This window comes from Mauremys reevesii, linkage group 2 (assembly GCF_016161935.1).
Source record: "Mauremys reevesii isolate NIE-2019 linkage group 2, ASM1616193v1, whole genome shotgun sequence".
NCBI classification, from domain to species: Eukaryota; Metazoa; Chordata; order Testudines; family Geoemydidae; genus Mauremys; species Mauremys reevesii.
Genome location: NC_052624.1, coordinates 115952541 through 115968325, shown reverse-complemented (window position 1 = coordinate 115968325; position 15785 = coordinate 115952541). Strand labels below are relative to the sequence as shown.

Sequence of the window (15785 nt, the reverse complement as noted above, 5' to 3'; positions counted from 1 at the left end):
GAGAGGTTGCCCACTCAGCCCATGCACAAGAGGATCCATTGCAGCTTAAGTCCTCCTGAGGAATGCATGACACTGAGCCTGAACTCTGTGACTGCATTAGTCACCAGCAGGCGAGTATGGCAGGAGAGGACACATACATAAGCTCTGGGATCTAGAGAGAGGTCTCTGGAGCCTCAGGATGTGCAGGTTTCTGGCTCCTACCTAGTCCAAAGTAACCTGCCATGCTCCCCGACAAGAGCCATATTAACAGGAAACACTGCGAGTGACCCCCATGCCTCTCCATTTCCTTGGCCACATGTATTGTGTCTTTTTTCTGGTGGTTAGTCTAGAAAAAGAGGACAAGAGCTCACTACTGCTACCACCTCAGGGATTTGTTGGGTTGAGATCATGTTGATAGAAGCATACAATAGCGACAGAATCTGGGATGTCAAGCCCTTAAAGTGACCTCTTACCTTTATAGACCTGCCCTGTCATTGTACCAGGCTATTTTAAAGTTGAGTGTGATAGTAAAGAGACTCATTTTCAATCCTTCACCACACAAGACAAAGCCCGCAGTATTCATCTTTAACTATTTATTTCTACACTCCTGGCTCCCAAACTGCTTTTCCTCCTTACTGCCACCAGCCACCTTCGCATTCTCCCTCTTCTCTCCCCAGCTCTGCTCACTTGATTGCAGCAGCTCAGCGGATGGTCCAGCTTTACTCTTTCACTTCCATTCTTCTTCACTTCTGTAGATGGCTATATTTGCCATTGAGCAGCCTGATGGAAATACTGGAGTCTTCTCTCTAGGCACGCAGGCCCAGCAGCTAAAGCCAAAGCCCCCTGAGAGCAATGGGAGATTAGCCTGGTGTGTCAGGAGTGGAGCCTTGGCCCATGGAGACCCCAGGCACTGCAGCTGCTGCCACCTACATGGTGAATCCTCCAACCCATCGCCAAACAGCTCTTCCACATTCTGCAAACTGGCTTCACTGGCTGACTCTCTAGGAGAATAGAAACCCTTTGTTAGAGCCGGAGAGTCTCTTCCATGCAGCTTTCTTTCCATGGCTCCCAGAGGGTCACAGTGAAACACCTGCAAGTCTCTAGGAGTCTCTCAAGGAGTTTCCTGCTCAATTACTTGGCACCCACTAGCAATGGTCTCTGGCAGTGCCATGCAAAGGGGAGCTCAGCAGATGGTCCCTTCTATGGCTTCCTGAGGGGGAGGGAGGTTGGTCTTGTCATTTAAGGCCTAGCTGTCAGAGTCAGGGGACTCAGGGCTCCTGGGTTCTCTGGCTTTGGAAGTGGGTGGAGTCTAGTGATCGGAGCTGGACTGGTATCAGTACCATGCTTCCTTCCTGCCTCTGTCAGTGATGTTGTGTGTGACCTTGCAGCCAGTTGCTTTCCATGCCTGTGCGCCAGTTAACAGAGATAATACTGACCCCCTCAGAGGGGCTGGTAGGGGTCACTACCATAATGGAGTGAGTTGTGCTCTTGGCAGTGAAGGGCCCAGATTCAGTCCCCATGGATGCCCAAGGTATCTGTATGTGGCCATGGTTTGACTTACCTACCATTACAGATTGTTCTTGGTGGGCCATGTTTTTGTGTGGGATGGAGCTGTGTGCCAGAGAGGGCCAGGAGAAGATGCACCACACATGGCTAGGACCGGGATAAACAATCTATCAGCTCCCATCTGGCGTTCAGCTCCAAGATGGATGGTGAGCCCTAGTCGGACCATAGAAAGACAAGGTGGTGTTCTTTGGTGGAAACTGCTGGAGCTTCAGCCTTTGCTCCCACCTCCACCCACATGCTAAGGGCTTCAGAAGGGGTCCCCGTTCCCTGGTAACCAATGTGGCTGAGCTGAGGCCCGGGGGGGGGGAAGTACTGCCAGGCCTGATCCTAAGAGAAGAGGAGATTTTTCCTCTGCTCTAGAGAGATTCCCATAGGAAAAGCAGCTCAGGTGGGGGGGGGGGGGGAATACAAGCACTACCCCTCAGCCCTTGAATAGCAGGCAACCAGGACTTTGGGAGCCAAGGTACTGGTGTCTCTTGCTGGAGAGCAAAAAAGAGCATTGAAGAAATTGTACAAAATTCAATGTCATGGCTGGGTCAAGGGCAGCCAGACCTACTGGTCAGAGCCAGAGTCCACACTCACATGACAGCAGCAAAGAGTCCTGTGGCACCTTATAGACTAACAGACGTTTTGGAGCATGAGCTTTCATGGGTGAATACCCACTTCGTTGGATGGATGTCAGTTGGGAATCAGCTGGGTCAGGATACTGGAAGATCAGAAGCACAAGAGAAACTTGCAATCAAAACCACAAATCAGATGCCAGGAAATCAAGCCAGGGGAGCAGCAGCAGAAACCAGCAGCACACGGTCCAGAACAGGGAGCAGCCCTGGTGTTCAGTCAGCTTCCTTTTCCTGCTGCTGCCTTAAGCAGGGCCAGAGGGCCAATTAGCTTCTCTGGGACCCCTCCACTAGAACCTCAGGAGCGGAGCCTCTGACTGGGGCTGAACTTCATGGGTCCTAGGTAAGCAATTTTCAGCAGGCTTCCAGGTGGAGGGTTGGAGTGTGGCTGCTTCCATGAACCCTACAGCCCTGGGTTGAAGGCCTCTGGGTCATGACAGTGAGTGATCTCTCCCCATTCAAACCTCCTGCAGAAAACATTATCCAGGATCCTGGACACATCCTCTGAGAATAAAATGAGGATATCATGATGAGAAATAGGTCTCTGTACCAGGGCTGGGATCCAAGGATAGCGAAAGCTCCCAACCAGGATATGTAGCAGGAGCCCCTTGTTTGTTGCAAGAGCCCCAAGTGGCACGAAGAGTCGACAGTTCTTACCTCCAGGAGATGCATAGGATGATCCCTGGATCCCATTGGGATCTTCCATCTGAGCCTCAATGAGACCCATGTTGCTTGGTCTGACAGGAGGAGATCACTTGTCCCCACTGCTCCCTGAGCTGGGCTGGCTGCAGGATACATCTCTGTGAGAGGCTGGGACAGAGCCTGAAAGACAGATGTGATGATCAGGGTTCTGTCACCCCAGGGGGAGAACAGAGGGTCTGAACCGCAAAGAATAAACAATTGACTCAACTGATTCAGTGCAGAATTATTGTGCCAGACAGGTACATCATAAGGTCCTCTCATGGATTGGTAACTGGTTAAAAGATAGGAAACAGAGGGTAGGAATAAATGGTCAGTTTTCAGAATGGAGAGAGGTAAATGGTGGTGTCCCCCTGGGGTCTGAACTGAGACCAGTGTCATTCAACATATTCATAAATGATTTGGAAAAAGGGGTAAACAGTGAGGTGCCAAAATTTTCAGATGATAAAAAAAACCAAACTACTCAAGGTAGTTAAATCCCAAGCAGATTGCAAAGAGCTACAAAAGGATCTCACCAAACTGGGTGACTGGACAACAAAATGGCAATGTTCAATGTTCAGAATTCAGTGTTTATAAATGCAAAGAAATGCACATTGGAAAATACAATCCCAACTCTACATATAAAACGATGGGATCTAAATTAGCTGTTACCACTCAAGAAAGGGATCTGGAGGGGTTTGGAACAGCTGCCAAATGAGGAGAGATTAAGAAGACTGGGACTTTTCAGCTTAGAAAAGAGATGACTAAGGGGGGGACATGATAGAGGTCTTTAAAATCATGACTGGTGTGGAGAGAGTAAATAAGGAAGTGTTATTTACTCCTTCGCATCGTTCAAGAACTGGGGTCACCAAATGAAATTAATAGGCAGCAGGTTGAAAACTAAAAATAGGAAGTAGTTTTTCACACAACGCACAGTCAGCCTGTGGAACTCCTTGCCAGAGGATGTTGTGAAGACCAAGACTATAACAGGGTTCAACAAAGAAGTAGGTAAACTCACAGAGGATAGGTACATCAATGACTATTAGCCAGGATGGGTAAGGATGCTGTCCCTAGCCTCTGTTTGCCAGAAGCTGGGAATGGATGACAGGGAATGGACCACTTGATCATTACCTGTTCTGTTCATTTCTTCTGGGGCATTTCTTCTGGCATTGGCCACTGCCAGAAGACAGGATATGGGGCTACATGGACCTTGGGTGTGACCCAGTATGGCCCTTCTTATGTTTGGAAAGCTGACAACACTCTGGTGATGAATATCCTTGTGTGATGTAGGTCTGAGTGGGGTATAATGAGTTCTGTACATGTACTGGAAATATGCCCCCTGAAATATGTTGAGGGGTCAGACTTAATAAACCAGTTTAGCTTAGAGATAGAGAAGAAGTTCCCGTTTGTTTCATGTGCATAGAGCCATAGCTAAATAGTCAAGGCAGGAGGGGAGAAGAGAGTGTACCAGGGCAAATGCAGGGGGAGGACCCGGTCAAGTTCCCAGCTCTCTCCCAGGTTTATGGGTGAGAGCTAGGACAGGTCTCTGCTGGATAAAGAACAACGTCCTGTGCTCCTTACAATCCTGTGTGTTCGTGGGAGAGAAGGGATGAATCCCTCCTTGAGAGTCTCAGCAGCTTCCTAGGAAGGAGCCAGTGCTCTTCTCTGAGGGCCTTCACCTGGACCTCACGGGGTCTGATGCTCTCACTCCGCAAGCCTACCTGGGGCCTTGAAGTTAGTGCTCAATAGGACCAGGCGGAGCCCTGTTCATAGATTCTAGGACTGGAAGGGACCTCGAGAGGTCATCGAGTCCAGTCCCCTGCCTTCATGGCAGGACCAAATACTGTCTAGACCATCCCTGATAGACATTTATCTAACCTACTCTTAAATATCTCCAGAGATGGAGATTCCACAACCTCCCTAGGCAATTTATTCCAGTGTTTAACCACCCTGACAGTTAGTAACTTTTTCCTAATGTCCAACCTAAACCTCCCTTGCTGCAGTTTAAACTCATTGCTTCTTGTTCTATCCTTAGAGGCTAAGATGAACAAGTTTTCTCCCTCCTCCTGATGACACCCTTTTAGATACCTGAAAACTGCTATCATGTCCCCTCTCAGTCTTCTCTTTTCCAAACTAAACAAACCCAATTCTTTCAGCCTTCTTTCGTAGGTCATTTTCTCAAGACTTTAATCATTCTTGTTGCTCTTCTCTGGACCCTCTCCAATTTCTCCACATCTTTCTTGAAATGCGGTGCCCAGAATCGGACACAATACTTCAGTTGAGGCCTAACCAGCGCAGAGTAGAGTGGAAGAATGACTTCTCATGTCTTGCTCATAACACATCTGTTAATGCATCCCAGAATCATGTTTGCTTTTTTTGCAACAGCATCACACTGTTGACGCATATTTAGCTTGTGGTCCATCATAACCTCTAGATCCCTTTCTGCCGTACTCCTTCTTAGACAGTCTCTTCCCATTTTGTATGTGTGAAACTGATTTTTCCTTCCTAAATGGAGCACTTTGCATTTGTCTTTGTTAAACTTCATCCTGTTTACCTCAGACCATTTCTCCAATTTGTCCAGATCATTTTGAATTTTGACCCTGTCCTCCAAAGCAGTTGCAATCCCTCCCAGTTTGTTATCATCTGCAAACTTAATAAGCGTACTTTCTATGCCAATGTCTAAGTCGTTGATGAAGATATTGAACACAGACGGTCCCAAAACAGACCCCTGCGGAACCCCACTTGTTATACCTTTCCAGCAGGATTGGGAACCATTAATAACTACTCTCTAAGTACGGTTATCCAGCTCGTTATGCACCCATCTTATAGTAGCCCCATCTAAATTGTATTTGCCTAGTTTATCGATAAGAATATCATGCGAGACAGTATCAAATGCCTTACTAAAGTCTAGGTATACCACATCCACCACTTCTCCCTTATCCACAAGACTCGTTATCCTATCAAAAAAAGCTATCAGATTGGTTTGACACGATTTGTTCTTTACAAATCCATGCTGGCTATCATCTTACCACCTTCCAAGTGTTTGCAGATGATTTCCTTAATTACTTGCTCCATTATCTTCCCTGGCACAGAAGTTAAACTAACTGGAAGGGGCGGTTCCAGGCACCAGCACGCCAAGCACTCTGCCGGTTGCCGCGAGGGTGGCAGGCAGGTTGCCTTCGGCAGCATGCCTGCGGAGGGTCCGCTGGTCCCGCGACTTCAGCAGATGTCCCACAGGCATGCCGCTGAATGCGCAGAACCGGGGACCTCCCACAGGCAAGCCGCCAAAAACAGCCTGCCTGCCGTGCTTGGGGCAGCAAAATACCTAGAGCCGCCCCTGCTAACTGGTCTGTAGTTTCCTGCGTTGTTTTTATTTCCCTTTTTATAGATTGGCACTATATTTGCCCTTTTCCAGTCTTCTGGATTCTCTCCCGTCTCCCATGATTTCCAAAGATAATAGCTAGAGGCTCAGATACCTCCTCTATGAGCTCCTTGAGTATTCTAGGATGCATTTCATCAGGCCCTGGTGACTTGCAGACATCTAACTTTTCTAAGTGATTTTTAACTTGTTCTTTTTTTATTTATCTTCTAACCCTACCCCCTTCCCATTAGCATTCACTATGTTAGGCATTCCTTCAGACTTCTCAGTGAAGACCGAAACAAATAAGTCATTAAGCATCTCTGCCATTTCCAAGTTTCCTGTTACTGTTTCTCCCTCCTCAATGAGCAGTGGGCCTACCCTGTCCTTAGTCTTCCTCTTCCTTCTAATGTATTGATAAAAACAATCTTGTTTCCCTTTATTCTCATAGCTAGTTTGAGCTCATTTTGTGCCTTTGCCTTTCTAATCTTGCCCCTGCATTCCTGTGTTGTTTGCCTATATTCATCCTTTGTAGTCTGTCCTAGTTTCCATTTTTTATATGACTTTTTATTTTTTAGATCATGCAAGATCTCGTGGTTAAGCCAAGGTGGTTTTTGATACATTTTCTATCTTTCCAGCCCAGTGGAATAGCTTGCTTTTGGGCCCTTAATAGTGTCCCTTTGAAAAAAACTGCCAACTCTCCTCAGTTGTTTTTCCCTTCAGTCTTCATTCCCATGGGACCTTACCTATCAGCTCTCTGAGCTTACCAAAATCCGCCTTCCTGAAATCCATTGTCTCTATTTTGCTGTACTCCCTTCTACCCTTCCTTAGAATTGCAAACTCTATGATCACTTTCACCCAAGCTGCCTTCTACTTTCAAATTCTCAATGAGTTCCTCCCTATTTGTTAAAAATCAAGTCTAGAACAGCTTCCCGCCTAGTAGCTTTTTCAACCTTCTGAAATAAAAATTGTCTGCAATGCAGTCCAAGAACTTATTGGATAGTCTGTGCCCTGCAGTGTTATTTTCCCAACATATATCTGGATAATTGAAGTTCCCCATCACCACCAAATCTGGGGCTTTGGATGATTTTGTTAGTTGTTTAAAAAAAGCCTCATCCACCTCTTCCACCTGGTTAGGTGGTCTGTAGTAGACTCCTAGCACGACATCACCCTTGTTTTTACCCCTTTTAGCCTAACCCTCGCTGTTGTCAAGCACCAGCGCCTTCCCTCTATCCCTGAAGGTGGAAGGGCCCCAACACTGCCCTGCACTGATGGCTCTCAAGTAGCAGGACACAGTGGAAACGTGGATCATCCTGTCTCTCATTTCCAGGCCTCCCCAGGGCTAAGGTAAAATTCCTGCTGCCCCTGACCATTATGCTCACCTCCAAGATGTGCTGGAGATTGTCTGTGCTGGGGGTTGCTGTCAGCGAGCTCTTCAGCATGGCATCCATGGGTCTGGGCAGGCCTTGTTCAGAGCCTGTCAGCAGAGGGAGACCATGGGTCAGGGTTATGGAATCTGGGGCTGCACCTACCAGGATGACAGCTGGCTCTGCAGTCCTTGCCCAGAGCCGTTCTCTGCAGAGGGCCTGGTGCACAGCACGTAGGGAAGAGCCAAGCTGCTAGGGATGGGAGCTGGGCTTCCTGGCAGAGTCCAGGAACCAGAGCACAGCATCTGCAAGGAAGGGATTCCTCACAGAGGGCCCTGAACCCAATACCTAGGTCTGCTGCAGTTTTCCCTGGGCACTTCCTACCTCTCTTCTCAAGTTCCCTCTAGGCTTTCCTTGCTGCTCTGAACTACCTACCTCATTCTCATTCCTGTTGATACCCCAGCTGGGCTGTATCACCACTGAAGTCTGGCTCTTTATAGGAAGGTACATAGTGCCTCTCAGTTAAACCTCATTCTGTAATCACCATAGCTAAGCCCAAGGCTGTGCAGCCCCAGGGAAAGCACCCTGTTACAGGCCTGCTCTGCCCACTCCTACTTTTTCTGGGCTGGGGTCCTTGCTCCCCATTTCAGACCTGGTTCCCAGAGGGGCTGAGTACACACAGGCCCCACTGCCTGGAACTGGAGAGTGCTTGTTCTGGTGACTCTGACATTCAGGCCCTTCATCATTCAGAGGCTGACAGGTGTGGTGAGGGGGCTGGAGAAACCCCACTGCTGAGTGGAAGGAAGTCAAAGCGTTGGGATTCTGGGAGCTGAAGGTTTCGTTTGCCCTGCTGTGGGAAGTGGAGCTGGAGACCAGAGATGCCACAACTACCTGATGCTCTCTTCATGCCCAAGGGGCTGGAGCCTCCCAGCGGAAATGCTCGTAGTAGTCCATGTTTGAGGACATCTCTGGGGAGCCCCTTCCTAGAAACAAAACCAGGGTGGAACAATGATGGAGACATCTCTGTCCCAGAGCTGGGAGCCAGGGATGGGGGAAACTCTTAGCCAGGCTATGCATCGGGGATCCCATTTCTCCCCCAGGAGACCTACATGCCCCAAGCAGTAAATGGCTCTTACCTCCAGGAGGGAGTGGGGTCTTCCATCTAGCCTCTCTGAGACCCACCATTGCTTGCTTTGATGGGACGAGGTGATGTGTCCCCACTGCTCCCGGAGGTGGCTCATCTGCAGGCTGCGCCAGTCTGGGAGGCTGTGCCAGATCCCAGGGCCTGGAAGACAGCCGGGAAGGCGGCTCCTATTTATTTCACACCAAGAGACTCTATAGAAGGGTCAAGGGAAGTATAAAGGGCAGGAGGTGACGCTAACCCTGAGCCTCTGTCTCACCACCACCTCCTCAAAAGTGGGGATAGGGGCTGTGGCTAATGGCCTTTCTGCACCATATGGGGCAGGGAGAGCACTGCCTGGGAGCAGAGGGGATGGGATGCGGTAGACTAAAAAAAGGGGGGGAAGGGAATGGGTGTGAGGTAAAGCACTCCTGCCCCAAATGAAGGAATTTAGGGGGTAGAGGGAAGGACCCTGCTCCACTGAGAGGAGAGAGAGTTTCAGTCAGTGCCAGGGGCTCCATTTCCCCTTCCACTAGCTCCCCATTTACAGTGAGCCAGAGCAGTACCTGCAGCAGGGAGCGGGTGGAAGTTTCTGGTGGCCTCAGAGGTACAGCCCCTGCAGTGCCTCAGGCACCTGGGGCAAGTGCCAGATGATGTGGAGCTGGTGCATCACTTTGGCCGTGACGTCCTCCTGCTGCAAGGGAATGAGAACCTGTCAGAGACTCAAATGCTCCAAGGAATCAGGGGCAATTAAGGGCACCAGGAACCAGCAGCATTTCCACCCAGCACCTGCCCACCTCTGAGGGATGGATTCACCTCCTGACCCAGAGAATGGAGTCTCCTTTTCCTTTCTAGTGACCTCCAGTGCCAACTCCCCTCTTAGGGTGAGCTCCTGCCACCTCCCCCTCAGTGCCCTTGACAGCTGTTCCACCTCCAAAGCATAGCTCAAGTTCTCAGAACCCTCTCCTCCACCCCCACCCAGGTTGGGCAGGAAGGGGGCTCTAGCAGGGGGAGCAGGAGGGATTCTGGCAGCAGTGAAGTGGGTTGCAAGGAGGTTGAGCTCTTGCCCCAAGTCATCCCACACACTAATGCTGAAGCCACAGGATGGCAACCCTGGTGAATGGGGCAGATCAGCAGCCCCTGCTGACTGAATCCTCCCCTTCTCTCTAGGTGGTGGCTTGGTTGACATGGACACTAGACCACTGGGAACTGGGTGAGGCCCTGTGGGACAGGAGAGGCTCGCAGACGGCACTTAGGGGACTTGTCTGCTCTTTCCAAGAGCGAAAGCACCGTGCCCTAAGAACATAAGTCTGTGAGGAGGTAATGCTTCTCATTCATTAGTCTTGCTAAAGAGCTGCATTGGAGCTGCTCTGGGGACAAGCTGGTTTCCTCCTGCTCTCACTATCATTCCCCATCAGACAGGAGGCCTTTAGAGCATCTATTCTAACCCCCCGCATATCACAGTCTTCCTGTATAGCACAATAGCTACTTTTCGGGCAAGACCCCATGCAGATCCTGCCAAGCAAGGGAGAGCCATGGGTCAGAGTTAGGGAAAGTGGGGCTACATCTGCCACAGGATGGGAAGAGGGGTCTCTGGGAAGCACTGGTGGGACCCCCAAACACATATCCTGGCCTCTCTCATTCATATCCCACTGCAGGCAATTAGTCAGGATTCATGGCAGGATGACAGCTGGCTCTTCAATCCATGACTTTAGCATGATCTACCTGGACTTGGGGGGTGTCCTTCTGGGTGCCCAGGGTGAACACGGCAGCTCGAAGGAGGTGGGTCTTTAGCTCTGGCTCAAGGGCAGGTGTCAGGGAGCTGGCAAGAGAGAGGAGCTGGTATAGGACTGTGCAGCACCGGGGTGGGACTGGCACCAACACAGTCGCGAAACTGCAGGGAACTAGGCAGAGGCTGGCGAGAATGGAAACTGAGGCACCGAGCCAGGGAATGACAAGGCCAAGGTTTCCCAGACAGACAGTGGCAGGACAGGAATAGCACCTGTTACCTGGACCCTGCTGCCCCTCCTCTATCTGATCCTGGAAGTGAGCCTCTCCCCAAAGCCATTGCAATGTTACTGGAGTGAAAAGAATAGCGCAGCCAGGAGAGAGGGAACCTTCCCATCATCTCTGCCACAGGAGCCACCCATGGGAGGTGACCTGGGAGCAGGAGGGGCAGTGACTCCCAGCCTTGGGCCTGAGCAGCACCGGGTTTAGGGGAACTGGGTGGGAGGGTCTCGGTACCTGAGGTTGCTCACAGTAATCAGGGAGTTAGCGAGGACGCTGCCGGGTGGAGAGTTATCAGTCAGCTCCTCAATGAGCTTCTGTGAGACCCAAAGGAAACAAAGGAGCGTGTGAGATTCAGGCCTCACTGACACTTCCCAGTGAGATTACCCAGCCAGCACCCCACACAGCCAGCAGGATCCCCCCACCTGCCTCCCGCTCCTCCAATTCCTGCCTACTAGTGACCAAGCTCAGAATCTATTTCGTTTCTTCTCCCCAATCTTCAGCCCCAGCAATCCCTGCCCTCAGCTGTCCCTCTAGCACCTTAAAATTCTGCCACCTTAAACTAGTGTTTTCCATGCCTAGAATTCAGATAGCACCAGATGCATCAGACTGAGCAGCTTCCAAACCTCTTGGAGGCTCTTACCGTCAAAACAGGGACGTCCATTTTCTAGTAAAGTCAGTAAAAGGAAAGGAGAAAATTCGAAAGAGGTTCCTCCTCGCGCTCACGTACATGAACCCTAATACTCTCTAAGTCCTCAAAGAGAGACCTCAAGAAGGAGACTTGTTGAAGCAGAGCCACAGGGGTCTCCGAGGTTTCCCTAGCCCTGCGCCCCTGTCCTGCCTGGCTGATGTCAACATCTCTCTGTGAGGTCACCATCTCCCCACCAGCTTTGACCAATAGGTGGAGGTCCTGCAAAAGGCCTTTGTGATGTCACTGCCACACCCACCCCTCCCCTGAAGTGCTAATGTCCTGCCGCTGGCCAGACACATTCAAGGTTTGAGCTACTCCCTGTGGATCACCCCACTCAATCAGTGTTCACTCCAGGAAGCAAGCCGGCTAGACAGTAAAACATCAGAGGCTGCTCCCAGTGCTACACTCAGTTTTTCCAAAGTTCGTAGACTTTATGGCCAGAAGAGACCTTTAGAGCATCTATTCTAACCCCCCCCCCCAACCCCCACATATCACAGGCTTCCTGTATAGCACAATAGCTACTTTTTGGGCAAACACATTCCAGAAAGGCATCTAGTCTTCACTAAATGACATCAAGAGATGGAGAATCCACCACTGTCCCTTTTAGTGAGTGCCAGGGGGCTCCATTTCCCCTCCCACTAGCTCCGCATTTACAGTGAGCCAGAGCAGTACCTGCAGCAGGGAGCGGAGGAGGTGGGCCAGGGAGGGGGCTCTAGCAGGGGGGCAGGAGGGATTCTGGCAGCAGTGAAGTGGATTGCAAGGAGGTTGAGCTCTTGCCCCAAGTCATCCCACACACTAATGCTGAAGCCACAGGATAGCAGCCCTGGTGAATGGGGCAGATCAGCAGCCCCTACTGACTGAATCCTCCCCTTCTCTCTAGGTGGTGGCTTGGTTCACATGGACACTAGGCCACTGGGAACTGGATGAGGCCCTGTGGGACAGGAGAGGCTCGCAGAGGGCACTTAGGGGATTGGTCTGCTCTTTCCAAGAGCGAAAGCACCGTGCCCTAAGAACATTAGTCCGTGAGGAGGTAATGCTTCTCATTAATTAGTCCAATGCTAAAGAGATGCATTGGAGCTGGTCTGGGGACAAGCTGGTTTCCTCCTGCTCATGGAGGTGAATTCATCTCCCTTCCCAGTAGCACCTGCTCTCACTCTCATTCCCCACCAGGCTCCTTGCTGCCAGGCCAGTGAATGGCGATAGGATGGCAATGAGGCCTCGGTCCCGCCCCAATCTCCTGAGTCTAATGCAGCTGCTTACCTTGTCCCCCATCAGCTGCTGGGCTTCCCCCAGGAGGGAGTAGACGAGGAGCAGCCCAGCCTGGCTGACACGCAGCAGGAGATCGTGGATGGCCAGCACTGCCCTCCGTCCGAAGGAAAAATCTTCTCTGCCTCTCTGAGAAGAACTTGCCAAAGACCTAAAACCAACAGGATGTGAGGCATTAGCAGATTGCCCAGAGCCAGGCTCCAAATCCTGGGGCTAGAACGGCATCTTCAGCTAGTGGCCACTGCAGGGGACACAGCCACCCCCACTCCCTGAGCTGTTTCATGCCCTGGCAGAATGTCCTTACCTCCCCCACCCTGGCCGTGTTCCTGTAGCCCAGGAGCCTGCTGTCCCAGCACCACAGCTCTTAGGCCTCCTGGATGGATAGCCCTGGGAAACAGACACACACACGCATTTGGCATTCTGGTTTCAGTGACTGTGTCCTTCCAATCCCATTGGTGGCTGCACAGTGGGCAGAGTCCTCGCTGCGTGCCTGGTCCAGCAGAATTGCAGGGGAAGGGTGTAGAACAGAGAAAGAGACAGACAGAGAGACATCCTCCAGCCGGGCTCAGACTGAGAGAAATTGGCTGGGGTCCCAGTCTTACTCTTCTATCAGGAGCCATTTCCCAGCTGGGCTCATTACCCCTCTGGTGCAGCAGCAGCTGGTAGAGCCGGTAAACTCCCTCCCTGGCCTGCCGGCTTAGGTCCTTGCCTGGGTCACTGATGAACAGAGCCAGCTGTGCCACATGGTGACCCAGCCTGGGGAATTCTGCTGAGTTCTAATGGAAGGGAGAGGGAGAGGGGACTCCATCAGCATTTTCCTGTCAGCTCCCAGTCCCCCCTGGGCCAGGACTCTCTTTTTCCCCTCAGCCGCTTTGCGGGAGATGCTAGAGGATAGAAGCTAGAGCTAGATCCTTAATTTCCTCTGCCCCCAAGGGAGCCTGGAGAACAGGGATGTGGGCAGGGCCCTCCAGGAAGACTTGCTTCCCCAGCTGCTCCAGGATGACAGGAAGGCATGAACCTGGAGCATGAGCCCCTTAAAAGCCCAGTCACCACTTAACCAGGACAAGAAGAACTTGACTCAAGCTAAGCTCATTCCCTGCTCTGCCTCTGCCTCCCCAAGAGGAACACTCCTAACCCACAGCCCCTGCAGCAGCAGCAGATGCTACAGCCAGTTGGAGCCAGCCCGCCTACGCCTGGAGTCAGGAAGCTGGGGTCACAGGTCACTTACGTCAAACTCAGGGAGGGTGATGGTGAATCTGAGCAGGGCCGTGCTGCTCCTAATGGCCCTGGCTCTCTCCTGCGACACCCTGGACACGATCCAGTAGTTAATGTACTGTGGGGAAAGGAGGCAGCTAAGGATGAATGGGCAGGTGCACGTATTGTGCAAATGACACACACCCCTCCCCAGCCTCCAGGGGGCTGAGACAGTGTGCGCAGGGTGGAATATCTGATTCATTGATTGCAGAGCTTTAGAAGGGGATTGTTGCCCCCAGGACGATGCTTCCATTCTGCAGGTCACAACTTGTCATTGTCTCTCTAGAGTGGAACAGTGTTCGGTGTCGGGGCTGGTCCCATCCTCCCTGAACTCCTGATTCCAGAACAGCTCACCAGGAAGGAGACAGACCCCTCCCCCGTCCCTGGCTCTCAAGTCCTTGATTGGATGAAGGGACTGAGTGTGAGCACAATCCCCCCAGGAATCTCAGGGTCTGTTGGAGAGAAGGGCTGATTCTCTGGGGTTCTTCTGTTTCTCTAGGAAGGAGCCTGTGGCTCTTCTCTGAGGACCATTTTCTGCATCTCACAAGAGGGGTTCAGACTCTCACTCCCCAAGCCAGCCAGGAGCCCTGAGGTTAGTGCGCAACAGAACCAAACAGAGCTCTGGCTTGAAGTCCCAGCTCCTTCCTCTGTCCTTCAAGGAGGAAGGGCCTGACATTGCATTGCACTCACTGCCACTGGGGACCCAGCTAGGAGGACAGACTGGAAAATGGATCTAAGAGTTAGGGTAAAATTGTCCCCGTCCCTCTCATCGGACTCACCTCCAAGATGTAGTGGATCCTGTCGGTGTCTGGGGGCTCTGCAAACAGGTTCCCCAGCATGGCATCCAGGAGGTCTGGCAAGACCCTATGCAGATCCTGCAATCAAGGGAGAGCCATAGGTCAGAGTTAGGGAAAGTGGGGCTGAATGACCTGTATAAAGTGCTCTCAAATGAGCTCCAGACCAACAACAGTTCTTAGTAATTATTCAGCAAGTATTTTAGGAGAACTGGAATGTTAAAGAGAATCATGAACTGCTCAGAGACAATTAATGCAGAGAAGCAGCAAAATTCATCAAACATATCATTGGTTCTGACTTATTTACTTCGTCTTAAAAAAGAACAACAAGGACCTGAGTCTCCTCACTGACAATAGTCCCTTACTCAGTTAATCAGGGTAGAGACTGAGGGTTCTCACCAAAGAGCCTAAAGGATGGCCTAGGTCACCTGTGGGCATCACTGTTAGATCACTATTCCAGCCCCATCTTTTTGAGTGGGCCTCCCATATTGGTGGTGGGAGGCGAATAGATTAAAGGACAAAAGAAGCAAGAGAAAGGAGTTAGGGTTCTAGGAAAAGGGAAAACAAAAAGGACAAAGCCCAATATCCCCAGTGATTCTAAGGGACAAAGTTCTAGGTGGGGAATAAAATTCTGCCACCTTAAGCTAGTGTTTTCCATGCCTAGAATTCAGCCAGCGCCAGGTAGATCAGACTGAACAGGTTCCAAATGTCTTGGAGGCTCTTACCTTCTAAACAGGGACATCTGTTTTCTAGTAAAATTAGTAAAAGAAGAAAACTCAAAAGAAGTTCCTCCTCGCACTCATGTACATGAACCCGAATACTCTCTGAGTCCTGAAGGAGAGGCCTCGAGGAGGAGACTTGCTGAGGCAAAGCCACAGGGGTCTCCAAGGTTTCCCTGGCCCTGCACCCCTGTCCTGTCTGGTTGATGTCAGCATCTCTCTGTGAGGTCACCACCTCCCCACCACCTTTGACCAATAGGCTGAGGTCCTGGAAAGGGCCTTTGTGATGTCACTGCCACACCCAACCCTCCCCTGCAGTGTTGATGTCCTGCCGCTGGCCAGACACTCTGGATGTTTGAGCTACTCTGT

General features: G+C 51.0%; 2 long non-coding RNA genes across 14 annotated transcripts; both read right to left on the bottom strand.

Moving 5' to 3' along the window:
* Nucleotides 1-272: 272 nt before the first annotated feature.
* Nucleotides 273-2186, bottom strand: LOC120398422. 2 transcript variants are annotated; one of them, XR_005594390.1, is made up of 3 exons: nt 2128-2186; nt 1541-1698; nt 273-980 (listed from the first exon to the last, which is right to left on the bottom strand). It is a non-coding gene; the product is annotated as an uncharacterized LOC120398422 (long non-coding RNA). The 2 variants fall into 2 exon arrangements; XR_005594389.1 differs by having other exon boundaries at nt 1545-1698.
* Nucleotides 2187-2189: 3 nt separating this feature from the next.
* On the bottom strand, nt 2190-15560 carry LOC120398421. 12 transcript variants are annotated; one of them, XR_005594384.1, is made up of 13 exons: nt 15423-15560; nt 13878-14778; nt 12954-13425; nt 12644-12800; nt 10930-11009; nt 10411-10507; nt 9252-9379; nt 8702-8850; nt 8457-8548; nt 7581-7675; nt 4929-5125; nt 3073-3135; nt 2190-2984 (listed from the first exon to the last, which is right to left on the bottom strand). It is a non-coding gene; the product is annotated as an uncharacterized LOC120398421 (long non-coding RNA). The 12 variants fall into 12 exon arrangements; XR_005594380.1 differs by lacking the exon at nt 4929-5125 and having other exon boundaries at nt 2190-2666; nt 2820-2984; XR_005594379.1 differs by lacking the exon at nt 4929-5125 and having other exon boundaries at nt 2216-2251; nt 2820-2984.
* Nucleotides 15561-15785: the final 225 nt, after the last annotated feature.